The sequence below is a fragment of the Pinus tabuliformis genome, chromosome 9 (genome assembly GCF_031772625.1).
Source record: "Pinus tabuliformis cultivar Carrire ecotype Pingquan chromosome 9, CPIR1, whole genome shotgun sequence".
Classification (NCBI taxonomy): domain Eukaryota; kingdom Viridiplantae; phylum Streptophyta; class Pinopsida; order Pinales; family Pinaceae; genus Pinus; species Pinus tabuliformis.
This window is the reverse complement of record NC_142307.1, coordinates 1,778,094,656-1,778,108,371: the sequence shown is the minus strand read 5'-3', so window position 1 is coordinate 1,778,108,371 and position 13,716 is coordinate 1,778,094,656.

Sequence of the window (13,716 nt, the reverse complement as noted above, 5' to 3'; positions counted from 1 at the left end):
TCAATGCAAACATGCATGGCGACACATGAGTATCCCATCAACATAATGACAAAGGGATCTCAAACAAAACATGACGAATCATGATAACAAGTACATCACATAGATGATTCCGCATCACATCAAGAAGGAATCATGAAGCAAGTATGAAAACAAGATCCCACATCAAACATCAAACAGGGATCTGTGCAGCACAATGCATAGCAAAAGATGTACATGAACACACTACGTATACCTCACATCCAGGGTCCATATGAAGGAAAGGATGTCAAACTACTGAAGCTGACCGTCCCATTAATTTTGTGGCGTCGGATCTCATGGAATGACTGCTCACACGTCAAATGTTGACACCTACACTCCACTTGTAAAAGTGGCCGAAAAAATGAAATGAGAAAATGGAAAATCTGAACACACCATCAGATTTGTGGCGTCGAATAGTGCAAAATTGACTATCAAGAATTCTGAGAAAATGGAAATCTAGGGCTCAAAGAATCTTTTAGATTCCCCCTAGATTCCACAAAGATTCCCTCCTCTGGGTCCTCTACAAATCAGTTGCTCAGATCAGGAAACTGGTTGTGCCATTGGGTTCATGTCGCTGAGAGGTGCATGTTCAACATAAAATTTGTCCAATTTGGACACTGCAAAAATTTCACCCTCCTGAGAATTTCGCTCATTCATGGTTCTCCCTACAAATAAATTAATTGAAAAAATATCGCCTCGATTTCCATGCCCACTAATGTTCCTCCATGCTTGGGCGCACTGAGAAATGACAAGTTTATATAAGTTTTTGGGTGGATTAACCAAGGAATTTGTTTAGGTGGATTGGTATAAGTTTCAAATAATAAGGAGGAGGTCGGGTGGTCAAACCCCGATCCCTCTATTTTAATAGGCCATCTATTTTATGTTTAAACTGAATTAAAAAAAATTTGGGTTTGGGTCTGCATTGGGTGGCCCACCCCTTAACCCTTCGTAACTCCTTGGAAATGCCGCGTTGTTTTTTTTTATGGCACGAAGGTTGGTTTGTACATGGTATATGGGCGCATTTATTGTTTTGGGTTCATGGTGTACGCACCATATATGGGGCCGCCCGGTGGGGGCCAGCCCATGTGGGCTGGGCAGGTTCAATCCCCGCCGACCTCAATTAAATATGGCATGTGGTTATGTATGGTGCGGTGTGGGGTGGTGGGGGTGGTGGCCCACCACCTCTTTTATAATATTTTTTTGTTTTTTGTTTTTATATATAAGAATGTGCTTTTGAAAATTCTCGAACTTTGACTGAAGGAGTCTTTTTAACAAGGCGACAATTTCACCTGGAATCTGACCGAAGTTGGCTAGATTCCGTCCGCCGGAAAAATTCTAAATTGTGTCTCCATTAACCCTGCCGAGTTAGTAAAAGTCAACCAAAACTTTGACTACCTCTATCTTTCTCATCCAGACTTAGATTGACGAACCGTTTGCACCGCTATGATCAAAATGATGAGATCTATGCTCTAGTCATAGTTCAAAAGCATTCAGATCAATTTGATTTTTGAGCTTTCATAAGCCCTCTTTGTCCTGTGTGTGTCTCTGAAGCCACCTGGATCACATTGCCAAGGAGATCATCTTGACCCAATTATGTATGAGTTGGCTAGGGATCCATTATTGTAGAATTTTCATAACTTCTCAAGCCCCTAGGTGTATAGATACATTCTCCTTAAGGATAGAATGAGCCTATATAATCTCACCAAGAGGAAAGGGGGCTATATTGAGTATCCATATTATAGTGTAGGAGCTCTGCTGCATTGGGAGAAGGAAGCCATGTTTCAAGTTGGAGGCGAGGAGCTCATTTCTTGGGTATATTATCTTGTGTATTTACCATTGTTGATTAATGAAATTTTATGATGTAACAACCCCTGGTTAATTTCCCATGTAAAAGTATATAAGACCAAGCTCATGGGACGCATATTCCAAGATGAATGGTGGGGAAAACATCCTAGTGGGTGTCACTTTTGCTTTATTAATGGCTATGGAAATTGGTAAATGAAAAGTGGCAATAATTGACATTTAATTATGAAAATAAAGGAAAAAAGGATAAAAGGAAGGTGAAGAGACAAATATTTCATGCAAGGGAAATTAGAGGAAAAATGAAGGAAAATGAAGAAAATAGATGCCTCAATGATAAAAAGGCTTACGAGGACTAGTTCATATCTTTTTTCAGTTCAGTTTTGGAGTTATCTTCTATACTCTTATTTTATCATACTCTTGCACACTTAGAGCATTCTTGGAGCATGCTTGGAGCCCTCTAGCATTCACTTGAATTTGGAGAAATAAGGAAAAGGATAAAAGGAAAGCACAAGGGAAAAAGTGCATCAGCGACTACAAATGGATTGATTTGCAGGTAACAAGTTTCATGTGTGATTTCCTTGCTGATTTATGGATGCATGCTATATGCATATGTTTTTTTGGTTATGAGTTGTCATTGGCATGGAGATTGCCTAGATTGACAATGGTTTTAGGCTTGCCTTTCCATTTCCTAGATAGCCATGGTGTTGTGGGATTTTCCATTTAATTGTTTTATGATTGGTGCTCATAATCCCTTATGAATGTTGGTTGGAACAAACACTGTTGAAGCCTTGAAACATATTGGTTTGAGTTACTAGTCTTGGAGCCTACGTTGGGACAAACGCTCTGGAGCCCTTGGTGGGTTGAGTTACTATTCAATGGAATCAGGTTTGACAAATTCTCTAGAGCACTGGAAGGTTGTGGGTTGAGCTAATAGTTCATGGAGCTCTGGACAACTTAGTTAGAGACCGATCTATTTGATTTTTGTGATGTCTGACCGTAGAGGTGGAAGCACTATGGTTGAGGGTTGAGGTGGTGTGGCCTATGGAAGCCCTGGTTTGTTTTTGTATTGGTTTATGTATTGGCCGGGTGGTACATTGAAGTGTTGGGATGTGGTCCCCTAGGTTAAGTTTTCTTAAAATATTGTAAGTCTCAACATTTTGAGGAGCAAAGCGTGAGTAGCTATTGGCTTGTTGAGGCCTGACCTAGGTACGGAGGTGATTTAGCCAAACAAATCCTGGTACTACTGGCCCTTTCGGCAATAGTCCATGGAGCGCGGACTAAGGTATCACCCAAAGTAGTATGGGAGGGTGCTAGAACCAGGCTTTTGCACCCTAAAGATGTTTGATGATTTTCGGTGGTCCGCGGTTTGACCCTGTGCACACGTCGCTACACACACTTATTAGTACCTCACAGCCTGAGATGCTTCCTTCATGCAACCCTACTCGGGGCTTGATTCACGTTGTTACCCAATCCCTTACTATTAGCCCGATATTAGCTGATCACATAGCTTATATGCTTGTGTTTAGTTATGCTTAATAGTGTTTTATTCATTCAAGTGCACACAATAAATAAAACAGTATAATTGCAAAAGATATCAACCACATAATAACTCAAAATAAATACACAAGATTTGGAATCAAACTTCTCTTTATTATTCTTCTTCCTTAGTTATAGACTCGAGTCTACCCTGCGCACTCAGCTATAGGTGTCTGTGCACTCAGCTGTGGACTCTACTAGGCCTCTGTGCACTCAAGTTTAGAGCCTCTTCCTACTACTACGACCCAAGATGCTTAAACTCTTCTTCTATGCTTTTCTATCTCATTCTATCCATTAGATTCTATCTTTTCCTAATTGATTCTCCTTTACAACTTAGAGCGAGGCTCTATTTATACAATCCCATGGTCCGCGGACCATGGGTAAGCCGACACTACATTCAAAACTTAGGGTGGACGACCCTATGACTCTAACATACAATTTCTGCTCTGCACCTGCAATTCGCAGAGTCTTTACAACAATGTTACTCAAAACTTGGGCTTTGCGCCCCAAAACATGCTACGGGGGGATTCCATGCCCAACAAGCCCCCAACACAAACGTCATGAATCATCCTTGACTCACTTTGTTGATGTGACGATCTTGGCGTGGAGTCCCTCCAACTGGTCCTAAACGGCCTAAATGTCGGCAGTGCACTGAGCTGCTTCTTGTTGTACCTGCTGCATTTGTTCTTCTGATACCTCTGTTTCCAGTGTGCTGCGCTGCATTTTTGCATTCGTCCCTTGAGTCTCTGTGAGCCTCCCTTCAATAGCTACCATGATTGTGAAAGCTTCGTCGATCCATGGATGGACGCGTGCTTTGAGAATGACTTCCTTATGGCGTGCTGCATCCACCTGGTCTTTTAACGCCTTGGCTTGCTGCATCCTTGCAAGACGCTGAGTGAGGACTACTGTCTGCGCAATCCCTTTGATGCTATCGCACTGCTACTGAAGTTCACATGCCTCTGTCTCCAGATGCTGGATATTGGGATCCTCTTGCAAAGTCGTGAGGACCTCCAATGCCTATTCCAACATATTTGTACAGTCACGCACTGCACCTCCAATATCTTCCAACCCTACTGTAATAGCATTGGCACGCTGTTCGCTGATCTCTGGGTGAGTGGAAGGTTGTGCCTTTAGCGGTAGCTTGGCAATCTGGAGATTCAACTCCAGCTGCACTCTTGTTATTTCATCGCGCTGCAAGCTAAGCTTTTCTATATTAATCTTTTGCTCACTCAGAACCTAGATTTCCAGCTCTCTTTGGCATGTAGTTTAGCTATTATCCCATCTTGCAGCTGATAAAGTGTGTCACGGGAAAGGGTAACCAAGTTAAGGCCAATGCCTTTCATTGTATTAAGCATTGCTCAATCCATTGTGTTCTCTGAGACTAGTGCTCCCTCTGGCAAGGTTATCGTATTGGCTATCTTCACGCGGAGCATTTGTTCGGCTGCTGATGTGCCTGCTGTGATGTGGGTAGACAGGGTTCTTTCCTGTGGGGGCCACACCTGTAACTCTTGTAGCTGCACCTTGAGGGCCCCCAACAAATTCTGGTGCTCTATCATAAACTCTTGAAGTGCTTCACTTATGACATCACGGACTGTCTCACTGATGTCATGGAGGTCACCATCAGTTAAGGTGATTGGGTCAATGGCCAGCTTCGAGGCCTTGACCTTCTTTCTTGGACCCGACCTCTCGGCGATGTGCGATTGTTTGAGTTGTGTGGGCGTGATTCTTGGGTCCGCACTCCCTCCTAATGTTTTTGTTTCCTCTGCCTCGTATCCTGAGGACATCGGTTGGCCCTCGTCTGCATATGTTGTCTGCATTGTTGTTGCTGCTTCTACGACCTTCTTCTATTCCATGGCTGCATGTGCCACTTCATGAGCTACCCTAACCTTGGCTGCCATTTTTCATTGCGCCTTTTCTCGACCAATTGGGTGATGCGCAGCTTGGCATCATCCTTTCATTTTTGTGCTACAGTCTTCTCCAACTCCTCGAAATCTAAGGCGCACCAATTGGGAGACCATGTCTCTAACACCGTAAAGATCGTGTCGTCAATGGCTATGAATGGGAGCTTTGTCCACTATTTCACTAGATCCTTTCATGCTCTGATGTAGATATTATGCATGTCCACTTTGAAATATGCAAAATTATGCAGACTGTTGTTCATCATGGGGGATAGGCGCAACCTCTTATTAATCCACATTCGGATGCTCACCTCCATGAGCACCCAAAAAATCTTGGTATCATGAATCTGCTTTGCATCTTTGGTGGCCCAGAGCAAAGCGTACTTCACGGCCTCAGGTAAGTCTCGGTCAATGTTCAGGAACTGACTATCCTCCGACAGTTCCCCCACTACCAACAATATGGATAAGAGCAACCACGCAGAGTGGAAGGTCTTACCCTGCTCCTGGGCCTCGCGACAGTTGATCAAGAACTCATAGAGGAATTTGGCCTAATTGAACTGGACCCCCTCCACACACTGTTCAACCAACGCAACCACCGGCACTGGTACCTCATCGACGCAGCATTTTCTCATCACCTTACTGGCCAGGAGTTGGGTGGCTATGCACACCCCTTTATCTTTGATACTGGTGATAGCGTAACCCCTCTTTTTCTTCTCGATATTATATTTTTTCTTCATGGCCTCTGCAAGAGCCAAGTCACTACTTTTTCTTGATATCACCGCGAGGTCCTGTCCCTTACAAGGAAGGCGAGAAATTTGGTGGATGAGATTTGTCGTGATGGCAATAGGCTCCTCCAGCCATAAGTAATGTTGGCTTCTAGGGGCCTGACCAAGGTTTAGAGGTGATTTAGCCAAACAAATCCTAGTACTACTGGCCCTTTCGGAAACAGTCCTCGGAGCATGGACTGAGGTCTCACCCGAAGTAGTATGTGAGGGTGCTAGAACCAGGTTTCTGCACCCTAGGGATGTTTTATGAGCTTTGTCGGTTCGCGGTTTGACCCTACGCGCACGTCACTACACACATCTATTACTCCTTTGCAATCTGTGATGCTGCCTTCGCATAGCCCTACTCAGGGCATGATCCGTATTATTACCCAAGTTCCTTACTATTAACTTGTTATTATCTGGTTACTTAGCTTATTTGTGTAAGTCTAGTGATAATTAACAGTATATCCAGCATTCATATAAGTGTGCGTGATAAACAAAACAGTATAAATCTATAGAATGCAATATACAAGCAGATGCATAGAAATTGGAATCAAGTTCTCTTTATTATTCTTCGTCTAGGGTTACAGACTCAAAACTGCCCTACGCACTCATTTCAGGGGTCCGTGCACTCAGCTGCGGACTCTACTAGGCCTCTGCGCACTCAGCTGCAGAGTCTCTTCCTACTACTACGACCCAATACACAGACTCTTACTCTATACTCGAACCATTCGTATCCATCTATCTCCTTCTTCCTTATCTTTACAACTTAGAGCCTCGCTCTATTTATACAATCCCATGGTCGCGGACCATGGGTAGGCTGACATGTCATTACATTACATTACAAAACTTATGGCAGACAACCCTATGACTCAAACTATACTTCACGCTCTGCACCTACAAGTCGCGATGTTTTATAATACATTTGACCAAAACTTGGGCTTTGATCCCCAAAACATGCTGTGGGGGGGATTCGATGCCCAACAGGCCCCCAATAAAAACATTGTGACTCATCCCAGAGTCACTCAGTTGGTGCGGCAATCTTGGCGCGGAGTCCCTCCAACTGGTCCCGCGTTGCTCGAATGTCAGCAGCGCACTGAGCTACTACCTACTGTACGTACTGCATTCTTGCGTCTGAATCATTTGTGTCTAAATTGTGTCCTTACCATGGTAGTGACATCTGTTGTGTGTGTTTATTGTCCTGCGCCTGTAGGTTTTAACCCCGTATAGAAATTACCTGCATACGAATTCTAAAACAAAGAAAATAAACAATGTGATAGAATAACACATAAAACACATATACACAGAGATTTTCTCGTGGATCCCAAAACCAAGACTACCAGATTGATTTTTCTTTATTTTCCTTTCAATGTTACAATACATATTTATACATGCCGAAGCATCCAATACCATGGACTAAAACCCATTGCGTCCAAAACCATGTGTGAAAAATCATGTACAAAACCATAGGTAGGTCCGCCCAACCTAATATAGGGTCAAAAAGCAAAATTTTCCGGCTGCACCCCTCAAACCCCCTATACCTGACCCCCTTCTAACCCCCAGTTAACTACGTGGGCTAGTTGTGGAAAGAATATACCACAACCCAACATTCTCCCACTTGTTGTTTTCTTTCCACAGGGGACCATAAGAGAGCTTAGTCATTTATCCAGCCCTACAATGCCCATTGTTTCTCTACACCGAGAGAACTTCTCAAAGCTCACAGATTTTGTCAATGCATCTGTAGTATTCTTCAAAGTGTCCACCTTTACCAACAACACCTTTTTGTCTTCTATCATATCTCTCTCAAAGTGATACTGAACATTAATGTGCTTTGTCTTTGAATGATATGCAGGGTTCTTTGCCAAGAAAATTGCACTTTCGCTGTCACAGTCTATCCTTATAGCTCCCCATACTAACCCCATACTTGAACACAATCTCTGCAACCAAACTACTTCATTGGTTGCATGAGTGGCTACCATGTATTCTGCCTCTATAGTTGATAGTGCCACTACATATTGTTTCTTACTCATCCAACTGACTGCACTTCCAAATAGGTTAAACACATACCCACTTGTAAATCTTCTCTGATCCAGAGCTCTAGCCCAGTCTACATCAACAAAGCCATGAATATCCAACACTTTGTCCAATCTTGGTCTTCCTTGGTAGCACAAACCATAACCACTAGTGCCATGCAAATACCTGAAAACCCTCTTCACTACTGTCCAGTGCTCCTTCCCTAGTTTTGACATAAACCTACTTAATACTTCCACTGCATGTGTAATGTCTGGTCTAGTACAGACCATCGCATACATCAGGCTATTGTTTGCACTTGCATATGGAACACGGGACATGTCTTCTTCCTCTTCTTGTGTGTTGGGACACTGTTTAGAAGATAACTTTACACCTACAGGAATAGAAACCTTCACCGGTTTACTATCCTTCATAAATAAACTCTGCAGTATTGTCTCGACATACTTCCTCTAGTTTAACCAGAACTTCCTCTTTGCTCGGTCTCTTTTAATTTCCATGCCCAAAATATAGTTTGCAACACCAAGATCTTTCATGTCAAATTTGGAGGACAATTGGGTCTTCAAATCCTGAATAATTTCTTTCTCATTTCCAACCAGCAACATATCATCCACATACAAGACCAGATAAATGACACAATCACCAATTAATTTAAAATACACATAGTGATCTGCTTTGCTTCTGGTGAAGCCAAGTCCCCGTATAAATGTATCAAATTTCTGATACCACATCCTTGGTGACTGTTTTAACCCATACATAGACTTCTTTAACTTGCATACCAGTTCTTTCTTACCCTTCACCGCAAAACCTTCAGGTTGCTTCATGTAGATCTCCTCTTCTAGATCCCTATGAAGAAATGTTGTCTTCACATCCATCTGTTCTGCCTCAAAATCAAAAGCAGTAGCAATAGATAAAAGTAATCTAATAGAATCTACCTTGGCAACAAGAGAAAAAATATCACCAAAATCAATTCCCAGCACCTGGGAATAACCTTTTTCTACCAACCAAGCTTTGTATTTCTCCACGTTTTCTTCTAATTTGTCTTCTTCTTGAACACCATTTGCTGCCAATGGGTTTCCTTCTAGCCGGAAACTCCACTAGATCCCAAGCCTCATTTTTGTGCAAAGATGCCATTTTATCAACCATGGCCTCTTTCCAGAGTTTTCCATCCTCTGAATCTACTGCTTCCTTCATAGTTTTGGGATCATCATCAATAATAGATAAAGCAAAATTTGAACAAAAAGTAGATGGACTATACCTTTCTGCCTGCCTTCTTTCTCGAACTGATCTTCTCACACCCGGAGTTTGTGGCTCTTCATCTTCTGATTCCTCCTCTGTTGTAGATTCGGATTCTTCCTCCTTTAGCTCAAACTCTATCTTCTCAGGTTCCTTTGGTTTGAATTCATGTTTAATAACATCTTTCACCTCTCTGAACACCACATCTCGGCTGTACACAACCTTCCTTATTACTAGGTTCCAAAGCTTATAACCCTTTAAACCATCCTTATACCCAATAAAGATGCACTTTCCAGATTTGCTATCCAACTTAGTTCGTTTGTCCTTTGGAACATGTACATATGCATCACATCCAAATACCCTCAGATGTGAAAGACAAGGTTTCTTACGAGTCCATACCTCTTGTGGAGTCTTATCTTACAATGCTGATGAAGGTGATCTGTTGAACAGGTAACATGCAGTCTCCACTTCCTCTGCCTAGAATTCTTGTCCTAACCCGGCACCACTGAGCATGCTTCTTGCCCTTTCCATCAATGTCTTGTTCATTCTGCCTGCAACTCCATGTTGTTGAGGTGTATATGGAGTAGTCTTCTGCCGTACTATACCACACTTCTTACAGAATTCTTCAAATTCCTTATTGCAAAACTCTCCACCATTCTCTATCCTCAGCACCTTTATCTTTTTCTCTATTTGGTTTTCCACCAGAGCCTTAAATTCTTTAAACCTGTCAAAGACTTCAGATTTCTTCTTAAGGAAATATATCCATGTATTCCTTGAGAAGTCATCTATAAATCATACATAGTACACATACTTACCTAGTGATGGAACTTTCATAGGTCCAAACACATCACTGTGCACAAGCTCTAATATCTGTTTTGCCCTCTTACCACCACAGGGGAAACCCACCTGATTCTGTTTCCCATACACACAATTTTCACAGAAATCAAAATCTAGAGAGCTATTACTCATACCTTCTACCATACCTTTACCATGAAGTATTCAAAGGCCCTTCTCTCCAATATGTGCAAGTCTTTGATGCCACAACATGGTCTTCTCTCCAGTGACCACTAGATTTTCTGCTCCACTTTTAGGAGCCATGGAAATGTTGCACCCATCAATAATAGTGCTACTTTGCAGCTTGTACAGAGTTCCAATCTGAACTCCCCTTAGCAATACCAGTTCTCCTAGAACCATCTTGCAGGTATCCTTCTCAAACACCGTTTTTACACTTGCATCATCTAGCTTGCTTACAGAAATCAGATTTCTGGCCAATGCAGGAATATGCAGAACACCCAGAAGTTTTCTAACCCTTCCACCTTGCAACTTCAACTTTACTTTTCCATGACCAACGAATTTGGCCTTCCTATCATCCCCTAAGAAGAAATCACCACCATCGTATTTCTCATACTCGCAGAACCACTCTCTATGGGGAGTGAAGTGAAAGGATACACCTGAGTTAATGAACCATGCCTCATGATCTACACGTGTACTTAAAGAAGCCAAGTACACATCCCCACCTTCATTGGAGGTGGTTTTTGCCTTTGTAGAAGGAGCATCATCAGATCCCTTTCCTTTGTCAGGAGTTTTAGATTTATAGTCCCTTTTGTAGTGCCCTTCCTTTCCGCATTTCCAGCAAACCACCTTAAAGGTTTTCCTGGAGATTTAGATCTCCCACTCGATGACTTATTTTTATTTCTGTTATGGGACCTTCCTCATATAGACAGCGCATTACCATTTTGGCTCTCCATATTTTTACGTCTCATCTCCTCCATTAGCAAGGATGAGACTATTTCATCAAATTGTAAGGAAGTTGCATTGCTACCTATTGCAATAATCAAACTATCCCACAAATTTGGTAGAGAACACAACAAACTGATGCACTTATCTTCATATGAAATTTTAATATAAATAGATAATAACTGACTTATCACAGTATTAAATGCATTCAGATGCTCTGTCATTGAGTCTCCATCTTTCATCCTCAGGTTATACAACTTTTTCCATAGGAACAGTTTATTCACCAGAGAGTTAGATTGGTACAAAGTCCCCAACTTGTCCCACAAAGCCTTAGCCATAGCTTCCCCTGATACATTTAGAAATACTAAATCTGAGATACACAATCATATTGTGCTCTTTGCCTTCCGATCTAACTTCTTCCATTCTTCATCAGACACTTCCATTGGTTTAGTACCCGGATCTAATGCGATCCACTGATCTTTATCCACCAACAGATCCTCCATCTTGAGTTTCCACAACTCAAAACTATGACCATTAAATTTCTCGATCTCTATCTTTCCACTGCTCGCCATCTTCTTTTACCAATAGAATCGATCTCGCAGATCTCCCATTGAATAGGGTCTTCCACAGGCCCGAGGAAAACCCCTCAACAACAAAGGCATCCCCTTGAAGCCAAAATAACTCTAATACCAAATGTAGGTTTTAACCCCATACAGAAATTACTTGCATACGAATTCTAAAACAAAGAAAATAAATAATGCGAGAGAATAACACATAAAACACATATACACAGAGATTTTCCCCTAGATCCCAAAACCGGAACTACCAGATTGATTTTTCTTTATTTTCATTTCAATGTTACAATACATATTTATACATGCAGAAGCATCCAATACCATGGATCAAAAACCATCGTGTTCAAAACCATGGACCAAAAACCATCACGTCCAAAACCATGTGCGAAAAATCATGCACAAAACCATAGGTAGGTCCGCCCAACCTAATATAGGATCCAAAAGCAAAATTTTTTGGGGCACTACCCCAGACCCTATAGAGTGGGGTTACCTGCACCCTTCAAACTCCCTATACCTGCCCCCCTTCTAACCCCTTGGTTAACTACATGGGCTAGTCATGGAAAGAGTATAACACAACCCAACAGAGCCCTGGTCTGGCTCCTCGGGTTGCGAAGACTATGCTTCGGCTGGCTAGTTAGATAGCCAACCCACCCATGTAGGGCTTCAAGCGACTGCCATTTACTTTTCCTAGGAAGGATTCTCCATTTAATTTGACTAGCTGGACTGCACCTCCATCCGTGACCTCCTTAACCATGTACAGTCCCAACTAGTGCATTCTGAATTTTCCTGGAAATTTTTCAAACTTACTGTCATACAGCAACACTAAGTCATTTACCTTGAAAGTGCGCAACTTGATATGGCAGACATGCCAGGTCTTTTCACGCTAGTTTTGTACCTGCTGATGAAATCCGGCCAGAAACTGTTCTTCCTCAAGTTCTTCTAATTGCGCGAGCCTTTCTTCCAAAGCTTCGCGGTCCATCATGCCTATGAGCACTGCTATTCATAGACTAGGTACGATGTATTCCATCGACATGACAGCTTCCATGCCATAGACTAACCAGAAAGGTGTCTGTCCCGTCAATTTCTTGCACATTGTCCTGTAAGCCCATAATACGGCAGGTACGTGCAGGTCCCAGTCGTTTCGTTGTGCATTACATACTTTGGTCAACACAGTCTCCAGTATTTTGTTGAATGCCTCTACTGTCCCATTAGCTTGTGGGTGGTACGATGTACTTTTCTGATGATACACCTGGAACTCTTCTGTGAGTGTGCTGATGGTTTCATTCAGGAAATGTGTTCTGCGATCACTCATTAAGATTTTCGGACAACCAAATCATGTCAACATGTTTTCGAACAAAAACTTCATAGCTGTAGCGGTCGTGTAGTCTTTGACCAACTGTGCTTCCACCCATCGTGTCAGGTACTCCATCGCGGTGATGATGTAGCGCGCGCCTGTCTTTCCCTGAGGTTTGATCAGTCCCACAAAGTCGATTACCCATTTTTCAAATAGCTACAGTGTCATTTGTGGATTTAATGGCATCTCGTCCCTTCGTGATGGTTTTCCAGTCCTTTGACATATATTGCAGGCCTTACAGTGTGCTTTCGAATCCTGGTGTAGGGTTTGCCACCATAACCCTGCGCGAAGAATCTTCTATTTTCTCGCACGTCCTGCGTAGTGTCCTCCTGCAGCACCCCCATATGCTTCTATGAGGGTCTGACCTCGTTCAAATTCAGGTACGTATCTTTGCAATATCTCATCATTGCCCATTTTGTAGAGGTGTCCCACGATGACAAAAAAGTCCGTTATGCGCACCACCAATTCCTTCTTCTGTTAGACTGAGTATTCCTTAAGCAAAGTCCCTGTTGTTAGAAAATGGATTATATGTTCAAAGTGTCCATCCGCGACGAGTACTACAAAGAGTTGTGCATCGGGTAGTCCCTCCTCCAAATTCGTGGGCTCTTCCCCCATCTAAATTCCCGACAAGTGATCTGATCCTACGTTTAGGCGTCCCATCTTGACTATGACCTCAAAATCATATTCTTGAAATAGTAAGAGCCATCAGCATATGCACCCCCCCAACACAAGCTTATTCACTAGGTATTTTGACACGGAATTGTTGG